The sequence below is a fragment of the Anabrus simplex genome, chromosome 2 (assembly GCF_040414725.1).
Source record: "Anabrus simplex isolate iqAnaSimp1 chromosome 2, ASM4041472v1, whole genome shotgun sequence".
Taxonomy (NCBI): Eukaryota; Metazoa; Arthropoda; class Insecta; order Orthoptera; family Tettigoniidae; genus Anabrus; species Anabrus simplex.
The window spans coordinates 475,211,729-475,239,150 of record NC_090266.1 but is presented as its reverse complement, the minus strand read 5'-3'; positions in this window follow the sequence as shown (position 1 = coordinate 475,239,150).

The following is a 27,422-nucleotide window of genomic DNA, read 5'->3' as shown; positions in this document are numbered from 1 at the left end:
TTTGTTCGTCATATTCGTACCTTGGCCTACCCCTACTGTTCTTGGCCCCTACACTTCCTTCAAAAACCAACTGAACTAGTCCCGGGTGTATTAAGATGTGTCCTCTTATTCAATCTCTTCTTCTCGTCAAATTTAGCCAAATCGATCTCCTCTCACCAATTCGAGTCAGTATTTCTTCATTCGTGATTCACTCTATCCGTCTCACCCTTAGTTTCCTTCTGTATCACCACATTACAAAATCTTATCGACGGCTTACTTCTAAAACCTCGCATGCCCCAGTGCTCTTCCTATCTATTATATTCCTTAAGACTTGTCACGCCTCCCAGCCACATATGAATATGCAGCCCATCAGAACATTTTTCATTGAAATGAACCTTAAATGCATTATACGGTAGGAGTGAGTAACTTCGCTTTCACACAATATCCCTACAATACTGTACGGTAAAGTCTATTTTCCTTTACACGTCAGCACAGGAAAACAAACCCAACGAAAATTATTCCGATGGACTGCATATAAATATGAGGCTGGGAGGCGTGACTAGTCTTAAGGAATATAATGGACAGGAAGAGCAATGGGACATACGAGGTTTTAGAAGTAAGCCATCGTTATATTCCTTTTCTTTCTGAACTGGTTGCCGTCCATATTTCTCTTCCATACCATGCCACGCTTCACATGGAAGTTTTCAGAAACATCTTTCTAATGCCTATGTGAATGTTCGAAGTGAGCAAATTTCTTTTCTTGTGAAAGATCTTCCTTGCCTGTGGTAGTCTTCATTTTCTGTCCTCCTTACTTCTGCCATAGTTAGTTATATTACTATCTAAGTAACAATATTCATCTACTTCCTTTAAGTCTTCATTACCTAAGCTAATACTACCTGTGTCACCTGACTTCGTTCAACTGCACTCCATTACTTTTGTTCTGGACTTATTTATTTTCATCTTGTATTCCTTACCCAAGGCTCCGCCCATACCATTCAGAAATTTCTCTAGTCTTCTGCAGTCTCAGATAATAATCAATGACATCGTAACATCTCAGGGTTTTGACTTCCTCTCCTTGGATTGTGGTTCCCTTTCCAAATTCCCCTTTGGTATCCTTTGCTGCCTGTATAAACAGTAAAACAAATAAATATAAATATAAATATAAATATAAATATAAATATAAATATAAATATAAATATAAATATAAATATAAATATAAATATAAATATAAATATAAACAATAAAAAGGAAGGGGAACAAACTGCAGCCTAGCCTCACTCCTTTCTGGATTATTGATTCTTTTTCAAAGCCCTCGATTCTTATCATTACCGACTGATTTCTATACAGATTGCAGATAATACTTCGATCTTGGCATATGATCTCGATCACGTTCAAAATCTCCTAATGAACATTATAGAATGTCTTTTCTAGATCTACGAACGTAATATACGTGGGCTTGTCCTTCTTAATTCGATCCACTAAGATCAGACATAAAGTCTGCTTCACGTCTTCCTATATTTCTTCTGCAGCCAAATTGATCTTCTGCCAACTCAATTTCAACTTATCTTTCCATTCTTCCGTTAATAATAAATGGTAACATTATGCAGGCGGCGTGAGATACTAAACTACTAATGGTGCGGTAGTTTTCACACTTGTCAGCACCGGCTTTCATGGTAATAGGTATAATGAAATTTTGCCGAAAATAGAATAACACTTCTCCTGTCTCATACATTTTACACACTAATTGGAATAACGTCGCCATGCTGGTTTCTCCTAAGGCAGTCAGCAATTCAGAGGGAATATCATCAATTCCAGATACCTTGTTCCATATATGTCCCTGAAAGCTCTTTCAAATTCTGACCTAAAAATTCGGCCTCCCATTTCGTCAACATCAACAGCCCCTTCTTGTTCCATATGAAGATCATCGACGTCATTACCGTGATACAACTGTTGGAAAAGTGCTGCCATCTTCCTGCCTTGTCTTCATTCCATAGAATAGGTTTTCTATCTGAGATATTAATACTCATACACCTAGTTTTGCTTTCTCCAAATGTTTACTCGATTTTCCTCATGTAGCATTTACCACTCCTACAAACATACAACCTTCAACATCCTTGCATTTCTCCTTCTGCCAGTTTTCCTTAGCTGCCCTGCACAAAAATATATTCACTTTATTCCTTAATCGCCTATATTCTTTTCTGCTCTCTATAGTTTTTGCATGCTTGTGTTTTCGTCTTTCATCGACCGGGTCTAGTGTCTCCTGAGTTATCCATTGATTATTAGTTGATATTCCCTTTCTTCCTAACATTTCTTCAGCACTCCTACTGACCTCAGTCTTCACGACTGTCGATTCTTCCTCTCTTGTGTTTTCTTCAGCCTTTTCATTTAGTCCTTATGCAACATGTTCCTTGAAACAATCCCTCACGCACTTTTCTTTCAACTTGTCTAGATCCCATCTCCTTGAATTTCTCCATTTCTTCAATTTCTTCAACTTCTGATGACATTTCATGAATAGCAAGTTGTGATCAGAGTCCACATCTGTTCTTGGGAAAGTTTTGCAATTGAACACAAGGTTTCTGTATATGTGCCTAATCTTTATGAAGTCTCTTTGATACCTTCCAGTGTCTCTCAGTGTCGTATACAGCCGTCGTTTGTGGTGTTTGAATCAAGCATTAGCAAGGACTAAATTATGATCGGTGCAGAATTCAACCGACTGACTTCCTCTGTGGTCTGACTGTAATTCTCATGAAATTCATTTACATCAGCCTACCTTATTGATTGACTGACTGTTCGATTGATTAATAGATAGATAGATAGATAGATAGATAGATAGATAGATAGATAGATAGATAGATAGATAGATAGATAGATAGATAGATAGATAGGTAGGTTGGTTGGTTGGTTGGTTGGTTGGTTGGTTGGTTGGTTGGTTGGTTGGTTGGTTGGTTGGTTGGTTGGTTGGTTGGTTGCAATTTTAAGGAGATATGCAACTTAGCACCATCATCCTCCCTTAAATAGCAATAATATTTTAATCAGGGAAGATTGTATTTCAACTTGTTTGTTGATATCACGATCATAGCCCTGCAAACCCCAGTTCAACGAAACACAACCAACCACATGGATGCCACTTTAAAATTAAAAAAAACCATATTAATTGACAGGGATTTTAAACGTCCGCCACCTTGGTGAGAAGCCAGTGGCAATGTCACTCAGCTACTAAACCTCAAAACAGTATATTCTATTGTTTTAAACGTTGCTGTAAAAATTTAAACATTTAAATGTGTTTTTAAGTTGACGAGAATAGCTCATTTTGTGATTTCTACAATACTTAGGGTCTGATATTGAATGGAGGTTCATTTATGGGAGAAACAGGCTACCTAGCACACTGAACACAGTAACCAACTCAACGTGCAGCAGTCTGTTGTCCGAACCATCAGTCCCCTTTGTTTTGATTCTGCTTTCAGTTGAGCTGACCTGCCAATGGAAATACTCTAATATAAAATATATTGAGCTCTACTTTTTTTATTTTAAATATTGAAATCGTCGGAAAATAAAACGGTTTTTATAATAACTTGGGCTTCACGTTCTCATTTCTAGGAAGTACTTTCTCTAAATGGAGTGAACAAAAATATTTGCTTCGTTGTAAGACATCCCGATACCAAATAGTACGGTTTAATAATACGTGAGGAAATACACAGTGATTCTTTACATACTACATTTCGTGAAATGTTTTGCAATTTTACTCAGCCATTTGTGACTTCGCGTGTGAGTTATTAAAATTCCAATTTTTCCTGCTGCAGTACGTAAATCATTCTAAGAAATCCTCACAAAACATCAACAACGAGTTTTAATTCACTTGATTTTTAACAGTAACTGCAAACAGGATAAGTTGTGCAGAGTGTGTGAAACTACACGTCACCCATTGTGTGATAATATTCTACCTAGTTATCCCTCAACTTAAAAAAAAATAGAATCTACGTCAGTGTCTTGTAATGTAGGCCTACACCATTGTATGTAGTATGTTGTACCTTTTTGCGAGGCAAAGGAAACTGCTGAGAAGAAGCGAGTGAAATTCTGACTGAATGTAGAGCAGTTTAACTTTGAATTGTACAGATCATTTTATGATTTGCTTGCGGATATTTTCTAATAGAATATCAGTTATCATTGTTTCATTGTTGTCGGTGATTTTGTCATCGTGTCACATTCTGTTTCGGGTTTTGACAGTAGAAGTTTGTAACCAGTTGAAGTGACGTAGTAGTATCTTAAAACAATATTTACACCACTAATGGCATATTTTTAGATGATCACACCGAACCCATGAGTCCCAGAGACGAGAAATTTACTATTTTATAGGGTTGGGTAATAGTCAAGAAGGAGTCCCATTTTTCAGTTCTGGAATCTTCTATATTAAATCGAATGCTTCAAGATGGATACGGCCTCGCCACGTGTGAGCCTTTCACCCTGTTCTGACGGGAGAGTCCTGCTCGAAACCCATGTGTGTTATCGCCAGAGTTAAAAACGCAGTGTTCACGATTCTCAAGACTCCAACGGTTTCAAACGTGTTTATTTGGAGATTTGGAGACTGAATCTGTGATGGGCGAATTTGTCCGCATACTTTGAGTACCAGCACGACAAAGACACTCAATAATCAATAAAATGTAATTTTTGAGAATTATTGCACCACACGTTTACGGCGGGAAGCATTTGTCAATATACTTGGCGTAATCATATTTCTGGGGGTTATTTGCTGAAAATGTTCTTTTGTTGGGTTTCTATCTACAGAATAATATTAATACGAGCTCTAAATCAATATATCGATGGCTTACTTCTAAAACCTCGTATCCCCAATGCACTTCCTATCCATTTCCTTCCTTAGGAATGGTCACGCCTCACAGCCACATATGGATGTACAGTCCATCAGAACAATTTTAGTTGTGTTCATTTTCCTATGGGTGCGTGTAAAGGAAAATGAACCTTAAATACGTTAAACTGTAGGAGTGCTTAACTTCGCCATGAAAACAACATCCCTAAAATACTGTATCGTAAGGTCCATTTTCCTTTACACGTCAGCACAGGAGAATGAACACTACGAAAAAGAACTGATGGATTGGATATAAATATGTGGCTAGGAGGCGTGAGCAGTTTTAAGGAATATAATGGGTAGGAAGAACATTGTAACATACGAGTTTTTAGAAGTAAGCCGACGATATCAAGATTGTCTAGTATAGGTTCTTTGCAGTCAGTTACTCGTCACTGTGCTCCGTTTCCAGCAAACAATCCATGGAAGTTCGGTGCCTCGGACCACTATAAAACGGAGTTGTTTAATATCACAGCCACATTGGTACTAATGGCAGCTAAATGAAGATAGGTGATTGGCCTGATCAAACCAGGAAGGCATTATAAATGAGCCAACCCGAGAGGGATAAGTGAGGAATAGGGTTTACTTTCCTGCCACGACCATGCAGACTGGCCCGTAGTTAAGGTCCAAATATATCGTGGCTGAGGAAGCAATACCGCGTGTCTGACAATGCTCTTCCTATCCATTTCCTTTCTTAAGACATGTCAAGCCACCGAGCTACATATTGATGTGCAATCCATCAGAATAATTTTCTCTGTGTTCATTTTCCTATGCGAACCCATACAGGTAATTGAATGTTAAATGCATCGTGCTGTAGTAGTCCTTAAATACGTATTGCTAACAGATATTCCTATACCACGGTAAGGCGAGTCTCATTTTCCTTTAGGCCCCCGCGATAGAAAATGAACACAACAAAAGATTGTTCTGATGGACTTCATAGCCACATGTGGCTGACAGGTACGACGAAACTTAAGGAAAATAATAGATGGGAATTCATTGTCAGTTACGCGGAATTACTTCCTCAGCAAATTTATTTTTCAATATAATTGTTCAGTTATAGGCGTCTGTTATGTTTGGCATTGTTCTGAATGTAAATAACTCTTGCACATTAATGTTATTCACAAGACAACTTCACTTGAAACATATTGGAAGATTTATGGAATATTTTGTCGTTTTAGATGTTGGCTGGAAGTTCATCGAAAATTTCTGGTATTGGTCAGTTTTATACTGTCGACTGAAATACAAGGCAGTGGACGTACTGTATTATAAGTATTATGAATATAATTCCTGTCGTTGAACGAAGCGATTTACTTTAGAGCGTTTAACATATATTCGAAGACACTCATAAAATCGTGCAGCTTTCTCTGCAAATATTCCAGGACGTCGGAACCAGAGACAGAAAGGAGGCAAATTTGTGGGGAGATAGAAGTGAAGTGGTTCGCACTTACTGTTTGAGAGCACTTATCTCTGTCATAACGATGTGCTACGAACTTAGAAATACCACATAATCTAATTAGTATTCTGGGTCCTTTAAAATATTTACAATGAGTGTGAGATATGAGGAAGATATGAGGTAGATAATTAGCTGTGTCTTGGTTCTTAAGAGAGACTCAATTAACGCGAGAGGAGTTAACAAAAGCGCTGCAGCTATACAACATACGGTAATGGAGAGAAGTGCATAGCTTTAAGTTACTGTGAAGTGCTATCATCGCTTACCGGTATCTATTAAATTCTTCCAGTAGCGAGTGAGGATGTGAGCGTATGCTGATAAGAATATTCAGAGAATCACACAGTGCATACCCCTTATATCTACGTTAAAAGGATTACACGGTATACTTGTGGATAAGCGAGGCTCTTTATATCCTGCTTAGTATGTACTTCAAGTGATGTCCAATTATTATATCGACGGCTTACTTCTGAAACCTCGCATGCGCCAGTACTCCTCCTATATATTATATTCCTTAAGACTTGTCACGCCTCCCAGCCACATATGAATATGCAGCCCATCAGAACTTTTTGCATTGCGTTCATTTTCCTATGGTATAGTGTAAAGGAAAATGAACCTTAAATGCATTATACGGTAGGAGTGAGTAACTTCGCTTTCACACAATATCCCTACAATACTGTCCGGTAAAGTCTATTTTCCATTACACGTCAGCACAGGAAAACAAACCCAACGAAAATTATTCCGATGGACTGCATATAAATATGAGGCTGGGAGGCGTGACTAGTCTTAAGGAATATAATGGATAGGAAGATCATTGGGACATACGAGGTTTTAGAAGTAAGCCATCGACATTCTGATAGTAAAAGAGTAAGTTACACTAAAAGCTGGTTAAATGATAGTTGGAAAGTGTTCAAGTTGGCGGGTTCGATTTCGACTCAGTCTGGTAGTATTTAAATGTACTCGAATACGTCAACCTAAAGACTATCCTGTTTACTGGCCTGTGAAAGAAATCCTGTGGGATAAACTTCCGGCACATCGTCGTCTCCAAAATCTGTAAATGTAGCTACTAGGGACGTAAAACAATATTATAATTATTGTTATTGTTATTATTGTTTCTTTTCGCTATTGCTAGTCAGGTTCAGCACCTTTAAAGCTAGACCCTACGAAGAGAGTGGGTGGTTTCTGCCGTGCATAGGAGACTGCGTGTAAATATGACGCAGCAGAGTGTTGCGTCTTGTGTACTGTATGAGTTGCTGTGATGTTGGGGACAACACAAACAGCCAGTCCCCGGTTAAGATCAAAATCTCCGAGCAGGCCGGTAATTGAACCCGAGGCCCTGAGAATCACTGGCCAATAAGGTGAACATTCATCCAAGGAGCTGGACCTTGTTAATCGACGGGAAAGTATAACTAAATACAACACTTTATGAATATTTGCAGGATTCATAAAATAGATCTTATCTCATCTCTACCTAGTATGAAATAAAGTCCTCGATCCTGTCTGCCTCTCTGCCTGTCTGTCCGTCTATGACCACCGGGTGGAATTTGATAACGTTTTCACAATTCTATTAAGCATTTACTGAGAAAGGTTTATTCATACAAACCTTCATCTATGATCAAAGGAAGATCAGCAGTAATGATTTCAGTGAAAAAAGCCGAAGAAAAACGGCCGTTCATGTACCTTTTTAGCTTACGCTTGAAAAAACGTTGAAGGTAGGCCTCCATCTATACTGCAAGCGTAAGAATTGTACATTCATACACCCATCATCATTATATACTCTTATGCTTCTCAGCGTTCAGTCTGCATGCCTCTGTGAGATTGCTGACCGCCACCATATTTCTCTGTTGCTAACTACTTCTGTGGCCTCGTTTATTCCTATACCTCACATCTTTAAATCGCTAGAAACTGAGTCTAATCATCCTTGCCTTGATTTCCTTCTACTTATCTTAAACTCCATAACACAAACCATAATTATCCTAGGTAACCTCTTCTCCTCCATTCGCCTCACATGACCCCACCACCGAAGCCGGTTCATGCGCACTGGTTCATCCAAGGAGTTCATTCCCAACTTATAATTTATCTCCTCATTCCTACTACCTTCCTGCTATTGTTCCCACCTGTTTGCACCAGTAATTATTCTCGTTACATTCATGACTATTATTTCTAAGTTATGAATAAGAAATCCTGAATCCCCCAGCGTTCACTCCCGTAAAGCAAAGTTGCTTAGAAAACAGACCGATGTAGAAATAGTTTTGTCCGGGGGGTGACTTGCTTCTTATAAAATAGTGTTGATCGCAACAGCAAGCTCACTGCATTAGCTTTGATGCACCTTGATTCAATCTCACTATACTACCATCCTGGGAGAACACACATCCTAAATACTGGAAATGATCTACCTGTTCCAGCTTTGTATCCCAAATCTGGCATTGAATTTCATTGGATTTCTTTCCTACTCACATGAATTTAGACTTGGAAACGCTAATATTCATACAATATTCACGGCACCTAGGAGCCTCCGTGGCTCAGGCGGCAGCGTACGGGCTTCTCACCACTGGGTCCCTTGGTTCACATCCCGGTCACTCCATCTGAGATGTGCGCTGGACAAAGCGGAGGTGGGACAGGCTTTCTTCGGGCACTCCGATTTTCCCTGCCATGCCTCATTCCGGCAATACTTTCCAAAATAATTTCACTTCACCTGTAAGTCACTAATCATTGCTCCAGAGAAGTCAGACAGGCTTCGGCAGCCGTCACAATTCCTATCCTCGCTGCTAGATGAGGCTTAATTCATTCCATTCCTGACCCGGTCGAAACAGGCTGAGAATTTTTGTTTTCAGTCATTGCACCTATTTTCAAATTCCATGATATTAGATTGCAGGCTTTCGGTACAATCTGCCATTGAGACCAAGTCATCCGCACAGGCCAAACTGCTTACTAAATATTCACCTAATTGAATCCCTCCCTGCAACTTAATACTTCTCAGCAGATGATCGATGTACAATATGAACAACAAAGGTGAATGAACCCGGCGATTTGGCCGTGCGGTTAGGAGCACGCGGCTGTAAGCTTGCATCCGGGAGATAGTGGGTTCGAATCCCACTGTCGGCAGCCCTTAAGATGGTTTTCCGTGTTTTTCCATTTTCACACCAGGCAAATGCTGGGGCTGTGCCTTAATTAAGGCCACGGCCGCTTCCTTCCAATTCCTAGGCCTTTCCTTTCCCATCGTCGCCATAAGACCTATCTGTGTCGGTGCGACGTAAAACCACTAGCAAAAAAACAACAAAAACAAAAAAGAAGGTGAAAGATTACAGCCATCTCTAACACCTGTAAGTACCTTAAACTGAAAATACATTCTGTCTTCAAACCACACTGCAGCCCAATTGAAAACATAAATGCTTTTGGTTGATTTTAGTACTCTACGGTTCTACTGTTAATCTCATAGTTCTTCAGCAACGTGAACATCTCCTCTCTCGGTACTGTGTCACATGCATTCTCTATATCTATGAAACATAAACTTAACTGTGCATTCCTATTGTAGCATTTTTTCAGTTACTTGGCGCATACTGAAAATCTCATCCTGACAGCCCCTCTGAGGCCTGAAACTACACTGGTTTTCATCCAACTCACTCTGAACCGCTGATCGCGCCCTCCGTTCCAAAACGATACTGAGTACCTTGCCTGGTATACTGATCAATGAGATACCTCGGTATTTGGTGCAATCATTCATATTCCCTTGCTTACTATTGCAATTATTGCTTTTGTCCAATCAGAAGGTAAACACACCATGCTAATCTTATTACTTAAGGAAGCCATTTCATCCCGGCCATCCCAGTATATGTCAGCATTTCAGGTATAATTTCATCCATTCCTGCTGATTTATGACAATGGAGTTTATTTACCATCCCTTCCACTTCCTCAAGTGTAATTTCACCAACATCATTGTCGTCCTCCCGAGGAGTTCGGTTGTTCACGAGATCGCGTGGAAGATATTTCCTTTTACACTGAGAAGATTTTAAATATTTTCCTTCGACCAGTTCAGTGATTCCCGGAGATCTATTATGAGTTCACCTGAATTATCCAAAACACTATTAATTTCATTTTTCCCTCCGTTTCTATGATTTTTTCGATAGTTGCTTTACGTCGCACCGACACAGATAGGTCTTATGGCGACGATGGTACAGGGAAGGGCTAGGAGTCGGAAGGAAACGGCCGTCGCCTTAATTAAGGTACACACCGGGCGAGTTGGCCGTGCGCGTAGAGGCGCGCGGCTGTGAGCTTGCATCCAGGAGATAGTAGGTTCGAATCCCACTATCGGCAGCTCTGAAAATGGTTTTCCGTGGTTTCCCATTTTCACACCAGGCAAATGCTGGGGCTGTACCTTAATTAAGGCCACGGCCGCTTCCTTCCAACTCCTAAGCCTTTCCTATCCCATCGTCGCCATAAGACCTATCTGTGTCGGTGCGACGTAAAGCCCCCAGCAAAAAAAATTAAGGTACAGCCCCAGCATTTGCCTGGTGTGAAAATGGGAAACCACGGAAAACCATTTTCAGGGCTGCCGACAGTGAGGTTCGAACCTACTATCTCCCGAATACTGGATACTGGCCGCACTTAAGCGACTGAAGCTATCGAGCTCGGTGATTATTTATCACTCTTCAGATAGGATTCACTGCTGTTTGACCTAGACTATCTCAGTCCTTTCTGGATCCATTTCTGATACGCCTTCTTTTTTACGTTTACAAGCTGCTCTCACTGCATTACTCCACTTTTTTCCATCTTCACGCACAGTTGTTCCCGGGCATTCCCCTGCTATTTCTACTACAGCATTCCTGTATGCCACCCATTTCTTTTCTATGTCCTGAACATATTTCTTGTCCATTGTTTGGAATTTTTCACTTATTGTATCTATGTACTTCTGTTTAAAACTCTCGCCCTGGAGACGGACTTCATATTCTCTATTCTTGGTCTAGAGGTACTCAGTTCTGTACAGATCAGATGATGGTCCGTATCATCAAAATATCCCTGGAAGACACTCCTAGCAGATTTCCTGAATGTACAGTCGGTTAAGACATAGCCTTTTATGGTTCTGGTGCTCCTGCCCTCCCATGTGTAGTAGCGAATAGCCTTATGCTTGAAGAATGTGTTCTTAACTGCTAATCCCAAACTAGTTCAGTAGTCGAAGGAAACGCTTCCCATTCCTACTAGCCTCCATAACTTCGCCACATTTATCAATTACCCATTCATATACTTCAGTTCTATTTCCAACTCTAGCATTGAAATCGCCCATTATCACTACTCTATCCTTGCTGTTGTCAATGGCTACGATGTCACTCAATGCTTCATAAAATTTGTCGACTTCATCCTCATCTGGAAATTCCTTCAACTTCAAAATCTACTCACATGATACACTCGTTTACGTGCCTAACTGAAGCTATGTTGCGTGCAAAAGGTCGGTGGATTGTATAGTCCTAACCACTTGATCACAAGGAGAGACATGACTCAGAATAAGTCCGAGATGCCGACTCGCATTCCATAGCACCCGCTATCCCGACTTTCATGACCACTTACTAGGCCACTCAGCCGTTGCCCATGGTTCACGGACTAGGACGTAACCACATTAAACCACACCACGAGCCACCAAGGTTTGTTCAACATCAAAAAGTTCTACAAAAATGTACGTGGCGGGATATATCTGTCTTTAATACATAACCTATGACTGTTCGTATGTTAAAGTTTTCAGTAAGGGAACGTCAAATTAACTTTTAAATAATTTGTTAAAAATTGTAAAATAAATTGTATATTCACCTCAAGTAACTAACGTAGATTAAAATGTAATTTACAGAAATTAATTTTCAATATATACTTTCGGAGATGACGTCCTTTTCAGTTTTTCACGTAATCTCCACCCTGAACTATGGTAATGTAAATGACCGCCTTTAGAGCGACTGAATACGAGGGCTGTAACTAAGGTAGTGGCAACGTATTCCAGACACTCGCAGAAGATCGGGCATGCGTAAATAGGATATGGGAGCTGTCGCGTGGCGCTGTTGTCGATGTGTAGTTTGCATTTGACGGGAAATCAGTTGGGAGTGTTGTGACTGCGTGGCGTTGAAGTGAAGAGTGTCGATTTCACCGCTCTAAAGCATGTCTTCAAAGGTGATCAGCGTTCGTGGATTTGAATGGAAGTTGCCCGTGGCAAAATTGCATCAGAATGTTATCGAAGATTACGTGTAGCCTTTGGCAAGAATGCATTACCGAATAGGATCCGTGCATATAGAAATGTGCTGCTGCGGGTGGAAATTACGAGAAATACTTAGGGGCATCTTCATCAACAGTTGACCATAAAAATCCAGAATATGTTTAATGTTTATATACATATAGTAAAGCAAATAACATTATTATATACATATATCCAATCATTTTGCAGTGGCCCTATGTTGCTGAATCCCTTTCTATGCGTTTGTCTAAAGCCATTATTAAAATCTATGACCACATTCCCTATGCGTTGATCCGGCCATGTTTGTGACGTAGGTAGCCACCGTGATGGATCACACTGGCGTGAAAAGTAGAGCATTGCGTCCCTGTATATTCCGTTCCCAAGTTTTGTTTTGTTTTGTTTTTGACACAGTATATGATACCTATGTATGTTTATTAAGCTAATTTCTTATCTTCCCCACCCCCTTTATAATTAATATAATTATCATCCTTCATAGTTTTAGCTTCACTGGATAAAAAGACTAGTGCCTGGGTATATCGCAAAAGCGGAACCCAATAATAAATTAAGAAGGAGAATAAGTAGAAGAAGAAGAATCATTTTACAATGCTATGTAGTAGTAGTAGTAGTAGAAGAAGAAGAAGAATCATTTTTCAGTGTTGTCTTCATATGATTATTTTTAATGGCATAGCGTTCGGGGGGAACTACTGTATACGCTTGTTGGCAGCATTAATAGATACTGATATGCAAAATGTTTCTCCACGACCTCATGAAATGCATTTGAAAAGACGGTGGATCATAGCAGCAAAGAGCATGAAGAAATTCGGAATTCATACAATTTAATTAATACAAAATAGCTCTTCACAACTTGTATTTTAACCATTTTATAAATAGGTTAATAATTAGATACAAATTATTATAGCAATGTAATATTTGCAAAGCAAGCTGTAGCAGGCCATCTTTTTAGAGCACACACATCATAATAGATACGCATTGTATTGTGCTGCCATAGTCTTAATTTTAGCCAGTAAAATAATAATAATAATAATAATAATAATAATAATAATAATAATAATAATAATAATAATAATAATAATAATAATAATAATAATAATAATAATATACCGTACAGTACTACAGACCAAAGTGTGAAATTTTATAGTATTATGTTACAATCTAAATCCAAATCTACTTACACAAATAGGCCTCCATTACGCACGCAATATCAATAGCTCATAAAATATCGCATTTTCTTTCTTTCTTTTTTCTTTCTTTCTTTCTTTCTTTCTTTCTTTCTTCTTCTTAATCTGTTTACCCTCCAGGGTTGGTTTTTCCCTCAGACGCAGCGAGGGATACTACCTCTACCGCCTCAAGGGCAGTTTCCTGGAGCTTCATGTTCTGGGTCGGGGATACAACTGGAGAGGATGACCAGTACCTCACCCAGGTGGCCTCAGCTGCTATACTGAACAAGGGCCTTGCGGGGGGATGGGAAGATTGGAAGGGATATACAAGGAAGAGGGAAGGAAGCGGCGGCGGCCGTCAGTTAGGTACCATCCCGCATTTGCCTGGAGGAGAAGTGGGACACCACGGAAAATCATTTCCAGGATGGCTAAGGTGGGAATCGGACCCACGTTTACTCAGTTGACCTCCCGAGGCTGAGTGGATTCCGTTCCAGCACCTCGTACCACTTTTCAAATTTCGTGGCAGAGCCGGGAATTGAACCCGGGCCTCCGGGGGTGGCAGCTAATCACACTAATCACTACACCACAGAGGCGGACATAATACCGTATATTACGTCCGTAAATTCATGTTGTCGCCCCGAGGTGGTGCACATTTTTTCAAGCACACCCCGAAAGGAAATGACCTGCGTGCACCGTTCTAAACATATACAAGTTTCTGGCAATGCCAGGATTCAAGCCCGGGTCTCCGAGGAAGGCAGCTAGTAGTGATAACCGTTATGTTACAGAGATGGACTTGATCGCATTATAAATACAGACACACAATATAAATAATCACTTATTGGGAACTTAAAGTGATTCTGAACTATTCTTCTCAGCGATAATTTTTGATAATGTGCATGCGGTCTCAATATCACTAGTTTCAATACGTCCAACATCAAGCCTGAGTATTTTTATCAGAAAATGTTCCTCTATTCTCTTCCCCCTGTTGTAGTTCTCTTTCACTACGTTTGAGATGCGAGGTCAAGACCATTCACACGGTCGATCAGTACGCGAGGTGACATGCTCCGAGCAAAATGCATAAACAAAAGCTGAAATGTGGTTACATTTCCCAAAAAAAATTATTCGCCTTCATGAAATAATGATTGTTACCAAGGCCTTCCTTAAAAACATGGCTATGTTTAAAATTAATTAAATGAAAATTTAAATTAATCGCTTCCCTAGCAGCATTAACCTGCGCTAACATGATATCGTGTTAAAAATAGACAGCATTGTTGAATGTGTATATGAACACTAAACTCGTTATCACCACTTCTATTATTTAAATTACTACATTGCCTTTATCGTGAAATCTAGAGAACCAATGTTTCTTTCTGATCACGTTTGCAGTTATTGCTCTGTTGCTATTTCCTGCGAACTGTTTTTCTAGTAAATTTTTTACATGACCACTTTCTGCAAGTTTGGAATATTGTGCCAATTGTTGTTGCATAAAACACTCTGAAATCCCACTGTTATTATTTAGTCGGCCATGAGAGCACCCGGTGGGACGACTGCGGATACGTGCGCGGTGAAATGCATTGACTTATAATGTTCGCCACTTACAGCGCAGTTGTGCATTTCTTCCATGAGCGCACGGAGCCTATAGGACGGTTACACGGTGGGTCAAGCCATACCTTGCGGGTCGGAAAAAGACTGGGTACTTGCACTGCACAGGTCGGCTGTCTATTCCTCAAGATCAGAAGAACAGATTGACATCGAGAGTGGTCTCGTTTCGGTAGACCGTCGATGGACTCTCCGGGAACGGTTTGACACAAACTGACTAAATGACTTAACATGAGAAAAATAGGAATGTACTGAAACACTGCCCACAGATGTCTCACTTGTGTGTGTGCTTTTAAAGGAAGCTACCTAGTTAAATGATGAAGTTAAAATTTAATATATCGCATGGATGTGATCAGTGAGAAGTTTCGAACTGTAGCCAGAAAGCAGATTCAGGATATAGAAAGAGAATGGGTGGCATACAGGGATGCTGTAGTAGAAACAGCAAGGGAATGCCTAGGAACAACTGTGTATAAAGATGGGAAAAGACGAACATCTTGGTGGAATGATGAAGTGAGAGCAGTTGTAAACGCAAAAAGAAGGCTTATCAGAAATGGCTCCAAGCAAGGGCCGAGGAAGACAGGGATTTGTACGTAGATGAAACAAATAGAGCGAAACAAAACGTTGTTGAATCCAAAAAGAAGTCGTGGGAAGATTTTGGTAATAACCTGAAAAGGCTAGGGCAAGCAGCAGGGAATCCTTTCTGGACAGTAATAAAGAATCTTGGGAAGGGAGGGAAAAAGGAAATGAACAGTATTTTGAGTAATTCAGGTGGACTCATAATGGATCCCAGGTAATCACTGGAGAGGCGGAGGGAATATTTTGAACATATTCTCAACGTAAAAGGAAATCTTCCTGGTGGTGTTGCGAACATCCAAGCTCATGAGGAAGAGGAAAATTATATTGGTGAAATTACGTTTGAGAAAGTGGAAAGGATGGTAAATAAACTCCATTTTCATAAATCAGCAGGAGAAGATGAAATTCCACCTGAAATGGTGAAGTGCAGTGGGAAGGGAGAGACGAAATTGCTTCATAGAGTAGTAAGATTAGCATGGAGTGTTGGTAAGGTACCTTCAGATTGGACAAAAGCAGTAATTGAACCTATCTATAAGCAAGGGAACAGGAAGGATTGCAACAACTATCGAGGTATCTTATTGATTAGTATACCAGGCAAAGTATTAACTGACATCTTGGAAGGGAGGGTGAGATCGGTCGTTGAGAGGAAGTGGGATGAAAACCAGTGTGGTTTCAGACCACAGAGGGGCTGTCAGGATCATATTTTTAGTATTGGCCAGGTAATTGAAAAATTCTACGAGGGGAATAGGCTGTTATATTTATGTTTCGTAGATTAAGAGAAGGCATATGACAGCGTACCGAGGGAAAGATATTTGCAGTACTCTAGGACTATGGAATTAAAGGTAGATTATCAAAAACCAATGAAATGTATTTATGGTTACAATTGGGCTTCAGTGAGAATTGATGATAGAATGAGTTCTTTGTTCAGGGCACTTACATGGGTTAGACAAAGCTGTAATCTTTCACCTTTGTTGTTCGTAATTTACATGGCTCATCTGCTGAAAGGTATAAAATGGCAGGGAGAGATGCAGTTAGGTGGAAAAGTAGTAAGCATTCTTGCCTATGCTGACGACTTGGTCTTAATGGCAGATTGTGCCAAAAGCCTACAGTCTAATATCTTGGAAATTGAAAATAGGTGCAATGAGTATGGTATGAAAATTAGTCCTTCGAAGATTAAATTGATGTCAGTAGGTAAGTAATTCAACAGAACTGAATGTAAGATTGGTGATACAAAGCTAGAACAGGTCGACAATTTCAAGTATTAAGGTTGGGTGTTCTCCAAGGATGGTAATATAGTAAGTGAGATTGAATCAAGTTGTCATAAAGCTAATGCAGTGAGCTCGCAGTTGCGATCAACAGTATTCTGTAAGAAGGAAAGCAGCTCCCAGACAAAACTATATTTACGTCAGCCTGTTTTCAGACCAACTTTTCTTTACGGGAGCGAAAGCTGGGTGGACTTGGGATATCTTATTCATAAGTTAGAAGTAACATATTTGAAAGTAGCGAGAATGATTGATGGTACAAACAGATGGGAGCAATGACAGGAGAGTACTCGGAATGAGGAGATAAAGGGTAATTTAGGAATGAACTCGATGGACGAAGATGTACGCATAAACCGACCTCGGTGGTGGGGACATGTGAGGCGAATGGAGGAGGTTAGTTTACCTACGAGAATAATGGGCTCTATTATGGAGGGTAACAGAAGTAGAGGGAGACCAAGACTACGATGGTTAGACTCAGTGTCCAACGATTTAAAGATAAGAGGTATAGAGTGAAATGAGACCACAGCACCCCTAGTTGCAATTAGAGGATTGTGGCGACGTTTAGTAAATTCACAGAGGCTTTCAGATTGAACGCTGAAAGGCATAACAGCCTTTAATGATAATGCATGTATGTGTGCATTGCAAGCATACCACCCCGCCATAGCCCCATAGAACCACATGACAGCATCATTGTCCCCATAATTTCGGGCTACCGCCATATAGCACCATACGCCAAGGCGTTCGATGGTATGGGACCTTTTCAGTCTAGAGTCAATTGCCACCTCATCTGGAAAAACGAAGAAAAATAAACTTCAAAGTGATGGGTGAGCAAAAGCTCTTTCGTCCGTCCAAGGATCAACTGCACTCCTCCGTTCCAAAGAATTAAACCAACGGCGTCCCAGGGCCATGGTACGTTCGCGACAAAAGATCATAATATAACAACACTTAATTAACTTAAAGGCATAAATGAACGGAGGGAAACTTAGGATGCAATGTTTTTCCGACAAAATAACAAGCAAAGAAAAGTAAAAAGCTATTTATTACTCCCTGATAAAATCATGATCAATTTAAATTAACCCTGAATAATTCTACTATAATGAAAATAAAATATACAATGTCCGATGGAATGATTACAAATGTGGAGATTAATTTTCTTTTTGATATGACAATAAGTATTATATTAAACAATCGGTACAAAATAGTTTTTAAGAACAGAAATATCCTTATAAATGCGACGGTTCTCATTACAAGCCTTCTTCACTATTAGAAGAAACAATTATCTATGCGAAAGATTGGTGACAACTTAGAGTGATCGCCTAACTAATTATACTACTAAATAAATAAACAAAAGAATAAGCGAACACTAGTGGATAAAATCATAATCATTAAAGTAATATTTGACTGATGTCGGGCCCAGAAATCGAACCCACATCACAATGAATCCTACGACCAATAACGAGACAGAACCCGTTTTGAAATCCAAACAAAAAATTAAACACAACTCAAGGAGCATATTAAAAAATATGTACACATATTAAAAAACAAAGTATAAACAATATACGCATGCAACTGGCTGTATAACGTAAAAGAAATATTGTGTGACAATGAAAATCCATGGTCTGCCTTGGAGTTCGAACCGATGATCACCAGGCTGTCATCGACAAACGGGTCTCTAAAAACTCCCTATCTCAATTATTCATAAGGTCGACAAATCAATAATAATACTGGCGTTCCAGTTATTTAATTTCTTTACAGAATAAACATGAACGAGTTAAAAACAAATCCTTTAAATATAATCGGGTTTATTCGAAACCCCAAACATTCAATCTTAGTGGACAGGCTTGAACAATACACTTGGCAGTTTCCTTCCTAATAAGGGGTTGCTAGCGCTCCCTCTTTCTGAAATCATAAATCATACAACGCAGAACCGCACTTAATAATGGGTGGCCGCAGATCACTTCTTGTCAACATCTCAAGGCGAAACAAACCGTTTCCCTGAAAATACATCTTGGTAAATAATAGCATTTCAACTGATATCCTCATATCATATTCCAAAGCTCCACTGGCTTATTAATTAACTGCCCTGTTACAATTCTTTAATTCAATATCAAGCCACTGTTCATCTTTTCAATTTCACATCTATGGACTTAGAATGTCCAGGTTCACATCAATCCGACTACATAGAATATCTCAGCCTACGTTTTCCTACAGTTTGAACTCAGACAAAAATCAAACATGGATTTAAACGTATCCATAATATTATTCTAATATTACAGAAAAGCAAATACTTGACATAGAAGGAAAACTTTTATCTAAAATGGGAGGGCGTTTGTTTGTTGTCCAGGCTTGTCACAAGTTGCGCATATAATTAATACAGCCATCTACATATTCTTATAATGCAGAAATTACATTAAAACAAGAGTGCCTTTCTATCTTAATGATTATTACGCCGATAGTGCATTTTGAAGACACTGTCCCATGAATTACCAAAATAGGCTTGAATATTCCATAAAATATCACGGTTTGAAATTATCAATAATAAAAAATCTATATATTTCCCACCTAATCTCAAGCCCTCTCAGACTTACTGATATGTTACCATTACGTCACGTACAAGCATTACATTAAAATTATATTTTCCATGACCGAAATGTTAGCCCTTTTAATAGAATTTTAGTCCCCATCTAGATGAATGTATAAACAATATGAAGACCACTCACAAGCTCTTTCTCTCTAATTCAAGAATACATTCAATTTACATTACTAACCTAATTTATGTGATCTACATATTACATAACCGTGCATTTATTTAGATAAACATTTATATTTTTAGTACTTATCATCATGTCATGAAATCCGTGGTTCGGGCCCAAGAAAAGGCCCTTATCGTCGCTTAGCCTCTCATGTAGCTGACGTGGATCAAAGGTTCGAATCCCGTTCTCTTCCTGCTGATGACGTTCTTAATCCCAGGGTCCTCTTCTTCACTGTAACAACTCTAATGACGTTGAAATAAGTTGCGTCACTCAAAACTACAATTTTTAAAAAATGTAACACAGTTCTCGTGGTCACGTTACTTAAATACTTTCTATATTATCACCTGGACAAGCTTCCTCACACCTCGTATTGGCAAAATGTATATTATCACTCCTAAATCCAGGTAAGTCCAGAACACCAGCGGACCGTGGGTTTGCCTTCAATCTTTCGCGTCAAGTGGATATTGTGTCATCATGGCTGTCCCTTTTATAACATTACCCCTACACACACAATAGACGGCGGTCTGCCCCACCACATTTTTTAAAATTAGTTGTTCTACGTGTTGTATGACATCGGTAACGCGCTCAAATGTGTGACTCAGACTCCTAAGTACTCTTGTTATGTGCGGAACACGCTTCGATCGGCGGTTTATTTAAAATTTATTATCAAAACGATGACTTTACGGGGATCCCCCGTGAGGAGTCTGCGTACTTAGTTGGCGTGGGTAAGCTACTAGAGGTTATATAATCAGATGGTAGCGCATTTTTCCACATGTTAACATTTTATAAACTACTCGTATTTGACAGAGGTCTGTTATGAAAACATATGACATGCCGAGGTTTCCCACACTAATTGTTATGCATATCTCGAAATCTTACAATACAAATCAAGTTTGTTCGTTGGCATTGCCGTGTTTCGGCCATTTTTAGAGGGCGGAGTTTTTAATATTGATTTTCTTTCCTTGTCATTTTTCATAGATCGCGCTCTGTCTGGGGATTCCTTCAGCTATGATGGACTCATGTTTACCAAGTTAGATGCGCTGTGCAAACAGATGCAACCTAATGCAACTTTCTGTACTATGTACAAGGGAGCTCAACAAAAGTTTTTCACTGACTTAAATAATTATTAAATAAATATGTACATGACCGATACGTTCACAGTATGTATTTATGTATGTATGTATGTATGTATGTACTTATGTACGTATGTATGTACTTATGTACGTATGTATGTATGTATTCACTTCATAGAAGTATGCACAGTAGTTTGTTATGTGCACTTTTTCACTCTTCTTATCACTAGCAGCAAAATTACGAAAGCTCATTTATCGGAATAACTCTTCAGAGGAAAATCAGTTCCAATATAATCGTCGGTACGACACACGATGGAATGGTCTATTTACAACTGTAGAAGTGTTCTAAACTCATGAATGTTTGTACGTTCAAATAGAGTGTTAAGAAGAAATCGTCAAATCGGCACTGTCTTGTTCACCCGCGCCGAATGTTTTAATGCTGCTTAGAGTTAATATCACTTTTATTAAATGCGCATCATTAGGCACTTTCATTGCGTTATTTGCTTTAACAGACTAAGTCTTTATATATTTCACTGGAAAATTGCGTTAATATGCACACGATTTAAAATTATAAATGTTCCAATTTAAAAATAAATCTGGTGTGAGTACAAGTTCTACACACTCACTTTCAACAGAGTTGATGTTCAAACACATTATTCCACAGTTTATGTTACTGTCACAAGTTCTCGAAATACTCCCAGTAATTCGTGAAGACTAAGTTCGTATTTTAATTTTTGAAACATTTCTATGTCCAAAAGTAGCACTTTGAATAATTAATAATAATGGCGCATGGCCCCCGGAGAGGCCTGGTTGGAATACAAATCTTTTGACGACAATTAAGGAAGAGTTCTTACCGGCGAACCTCACTCGTGGCGGCATGCTCGAACCTTGGCGTAGACACTCACGGTCAATATAGTGTTGTTCCTTCAACTGCTAGTTATGAACTGACTCTTACTTGGCGAAGCGCTGTTCTTTTATACCATTTTGCCGAGTCTGACTCAATTTCCTCGTGTCAGAATTGATCTCATTTGAAGTGGAAATACTCGTAAATCTCTGGGCCGGTTTACCTGAAATTTGGATATGTTTGACTTTAAATGATGGGCTACAAAATGACGTATTCCATAACTTGATAGCTTGTCCAGATAAGTATATCGTAAAAGTATGTGCTGTACACGTGATCGGCAGTCACAGCAACGTGAGTTCCTTGCGTAGAGCTCGTGACGTAGTTACCCGCTCTGTCAACACAAGTTTCAGCTGTGACTTTGTTTACAACGCGGTACCTTGCGATGAATTAAATTATGTTCCAGAACGCTGGCTGCTCCTGGTACAATATTTAGATACGAATAGAAAGTCATACTGTACCGGAATTGGGTGTATTTATGTTTCCTCTGAAGAAATGTAGCACTGCTGACCCCTCGTCTGTTTGTAGAAAATAGCATAAAACAGATGAACCTCACGTGTAGGGAAAGGCCCTATTAGATAGAGTTCAATGCAAGACTTAATTTACAGTATTTCGTAAGATATTATGGCTGCTGTGTCTATTTGCACTTTTAAGTAGTCCAGGGGGAGTGATTACGACCACATAGAAACATTATTTTAACTGAGCGAACAGAGCTGTGCACGGCTGATCTTCGAACAAATTGCGTACATCACTAACATTTATCAATGGCAGTAGCAATAGAAACAGCAGACTTGTTAATATATAGAGAGACATTGGTAGAACTTGGAAATGAAGTTATGGTGTGAGCAGCCTTTAAACGTACAAATCTGGAGACGGTGAAATTCAAAACGTTGCTGGGAGTGAAAATTAGGCTGTTTTTGCTTTATGTATGCTCCATCATCATTACTGTCATATACAGCGGAGTGTAAAACCTATTTATTTGTTGAGTCTCCTATGTCCGTTGAGGTGTTAAAAAACTGCACTAATGTGCTTCTTGAGTTGTTGATGAATCATATGATCCTGATGTACACAACATCTTTCAAATAACTCAGTTTTATTTTGCTAGGGGCTTTACGTCGCACCGACACAGATAGGTCTTATGGCAACGATGGGATAGGAAAGGCCTAGGAGTTGGAAGGAAGCTGCCGTGGCCTTAATTAAGGTACAGCCCCAGCATTTGCCTGGTGTGAAAATGGGAAACCACGGAAAACCATCTTCAGGGCTGCCGATAGTGGGATTCGAACGTACTATCTCCCGGATGCAAGCTCACAGCCGCACGCCTCTACGCGCACGGCCAACTCGCCCGGTAAATAACTCAGTAAAGATGCGTTTAAGAAGGATGATCGGAAGGTTAAGCTGCTATTCCACTCCGTCTAAACTATTATTCTGGTGAATTAAAGCAAAAATCTAGATTATCTTTCAGAGGCAGGACACCGAAGATGTCGTTCAATGGCATTGGTCCACTTCTTAAATTTCGTCACTATAATAAGAAGAATGACGTAAAGCGTGTTGATATCTTTCTTGTTTGTGTAAGTATAAAATAAATTGTCTCCATAACATTAGAACTTATTGCTTTATCTTATCACCGAGTGTTACGTTTATTATTTAAACACCATTTATTAGAAAGAAACGGTTGCCCATCACAGAATCACAATTACATATCTACAGGTTTATCTAAGCGTGTACTATGTCCATGGACAATGTCGCATTCGTACTGCAAGCACATAGAGTTTAATATATGGTAGACGGACGAAAGCTGTGTTGTTCTAGTGTGTGGGACACTCAGCAGGATTACTTGTATCGAGAACTGGGAATGTTCTGAAGGAAAGCAGCACGTTTTGTTCTGGGTGATTTCCCATAAAAGAAAAGAGTAATGAAAATGCTGCAAGTAGTCGAACTCATAACATTAAAAATGTTTGTTGTAAATTAATGAAAGTCACACAGAAGCCTAACATGTGAACAGGGACAAACTAATGAATAACATATATGACACTTCCTTTACTTAATCCAATTAGTAAATTCTTGGTGAACATATAAACATCTTTCATCTTTATCAATCTGCTGAAAGAGTTTTAAGAATGTATCAAACTGTAAACACTTTTAATAAATATAGTTCTATCATGACATAACATTTGCCTCGCACTGTACGCATGTGGTATAGCGCCGACTCTACAGGAATGAATTAATATTTCATTCCTCGTAACCCGTTGAGTATTTAAAGGTAATGCTCAAAAATGTTTGAAAACTTTCTTATTGGATAAATCATATCGTCGCTGAGGAATCAATACTGGGTATCTGACAATGCTCTTCCTATCCATTATTTTAATTAGAACTGGTCACGCCTCCCAGCCAGTACAGGAAAATGAACCTTAAATACATCGTACTGCGGGAGTGCGCAAATTTGTCATGCTTAACATATACTCCTACACAGCGGTACGGTTACGTTCATTTTCCTTTACACCTCTGCAAATGAAAATGAACACAATGAAAATTGTTCCGATGGACTGCATATCCATACGTGGATGAAAGGTGTGACCAGTCTGAAGGAAAATAATGGACAGGACGATATTGTGATATACGCGGTATTAATTCCTCCACGATGATAAACTTACAATTTAAAATTTATCTTTGCATTTATATTTTCCATTTCTTGAACATCCATTCCCCAAAAAACTCTAACCACCTCCGAAGAATATCCTGGGCATGGCCTTGAAACAAATTATAGGGAATCTACCATCTGGGCGACAGCCGTAAATGCAGATCAGTGGTGTCGGAAGGAATGATAATTGCATTGAATCGTTTCAATTTTTATGTGACCTGTGTTCAAAAGTGTGTTCGTTATTTTATTTATTCAACTAACTATGTTTACGCAACATAAAAGGAAAGATGTGATAAATTTATTTTTATTTTGTCCTGTACAATTGTCGGAAAGTATTACTACTTTTTTCAATAATATACTGGATAAAGATGTGAAGAAATTTCAACTGACAGGTTGAGCCCATACTCCTACATATTCAAAAGGACCGCCGCGCTGATATGTAGAGCGAGCAAACGGGGTATGTACATCCATTTTTATGTAGAACAAGCCTTCTGGACGAAGTTAGATTCACTTTCATTAATTGCTTCCCTTGGTGGGGAGTATGTCGGACTTCGAGTGAGAAAGGAACATATCGGAAGACTTCGGAAATTGATCATTAAATTGTTTGCTGTTAACCAATGTTAAAAGAGATTTCGGGAATGTCATTAGAAAGGAATTAAATAATAGGAATTTCTGGAATTATTTGGTACAGTTCCCTTCACAGGGCAAAATATAATTAATTATGGCTGGAGGAAAATTCGACTGTCTTTCGCCAGAGTGAAAATTCCACGTGTCAGGGCCACCCATCTGAAAGATGCGGGAAGAATAGACGAGGAGTTCATTAATTACGCCCTTTATAGAAACAGGAAAAATCAACGAACAACACCAATGTGACTGGGAGAACAGGCGGAATCTCTTGTGTGAGTTTTAGAAAAATAGGTGTAACAGTCTGGAAGATGACATAAGATTGCATAATGCGTTGTCAAGCGTCACTAGATTTCTTATAAGTACTCCCCCTTCCACGAGAGAACACACTTATAATCCATCAGTTCAAGAAGGTGAACTTGCGAGATTCTACGATAAGAAGTGGATTTAGTAATTTAAAGTTTTGAGGAGAGAATAGGAATCTCAGAAGTCACATTCGGCTTGAGAGATGCGGTAAGAAGTTCAAAATGTTGAGGAGTAAATTAAATAACATTCTGCTAGTAAATTTGCCATATTCACCATGGTGCGGCGGTAACTATAGAGGTAGCACTTTCGGCACAATTACAGATCTGTCTAATTCCAATATTTTGTATTTGTAGTTATAAATGTAAATGATTGTCCTCTTAAATCAGTTAGTAAATAATGATAATGCGTTTTACGGCATTTGTAGCGCGTATAGATATACATTTGTTGCGAGGGTGATTTTGTGTCATGTCCGTAGAAATGGTTTAAAGAAACAATATAAGTGCGACTTTTGGTCATTTCGTAGCCGCAAGGCGCGTAAAACTGTGTTAACTTTCTTAAATTGTGAAATGAAATATAACAAGGAAAATCAGTTAAACACGTTCACGTAGGTGAAAGAAGCCATCATGATGAAGTAAATATAACATTTATAATCGTGATAATGTCAAATGATAGTAACATCATTCACGCCAGGAGTAAAGTGAGATATCAATAATAATACATTTAGCAGTTGTGTGAGCGATGTTTGTAAGTTTGTATCGAAATCCGGGGAAGTGAGATAATTTTGACATTTGGAAATGTATTTTTTGTGACACCGAGTATTTCAGCAGTGGAGTCACGGTATGCTATTCTGCTCCTGAGGTCTGGGGAAATTTAGATAACTTTTTGAGCTTATTATGAAGTTGTTTGGTTATGGGATTAATTGTACTTAAAATTTGTTTAAGGTCAAGAAGAAATGGTTCGAAATAAAAAAAGGGAAATTTATGAGAATAATTAGGAAGAGAGTTTGAGGAAGAGTAAGCCCTGTATTTTATGAGTGGGATGTTCTAAGCGGGATGCCGAAGAGAAAAGGACCTGTAGTTTGATGAAGATTAATGTTTGTGACAGGGCGTAAATAAATGATGTGTGATATTTCCGAGAGAGGCTCTATAATAGGAGTGAGACCGTATAGATATCCTGACTTTTGTTAAACAAAGCGATAGAAAAATGGAAGGGTTGTCAAATAGAAGTGAGTGCTCTGTAACGCACATTTTAAGTACAAGCGATTTTCTCCCGTGATTCTTATTTTACGTAAGACTCCAACTAGAGCCAGTTAAGTCAAGTTGATAATTCCTTATCATACCAGCGGAGTGCATTTTGTTATAACCGACCTCATGAATAAAACACATTTTTACACACGGTCGATGCAGTATTTGCTTCTTGGAAATTGAATGTTCTTCTGTATCATTACGAGGCGAAACAATCGTGATTTGGAAACATTGCGGGTGAGAAAGTGAGTTTACCAGATTGAGAGTTTACCATGCACATGTTTGATGAAAGTTTACTTCACTGCAGAGTTCACAATGTCACAAGTTTCGAATGTTGGCATTGCAGGTTATTTGGAGCCTCAGAGTTTTGACTATGGAGCCAATATCGTGGTGATTGTGATTATTGTTTTCATTCGTATCACGTAATATAAGACGAGAATGGAGTTTACTTTTATTTGGTGAACTTCACCGTATGTGTTTGAATTTAAAAAAGTGATAGATTGAACTATTCGAATACGTTATTTAAATCCGATATCGTAATTTATGGTAAGAAATGGACATAGTTAATACCATTCCAGATTCGATTTTTGTTTCTGTAGCAGATTTCACTTCATATGTTTGAATTTCAATGAGAATTAAATTTAAATATCAGAGCATTGTTTCATATATTCGAGTTCGCCCAAATGTATCAGTGATGTGCAGACACCTTAGCGTTTTCTCAACGATAGGATCGGGACACAGTGTGTATACATTCAACTTAGAGGTAAGGCGTTTTA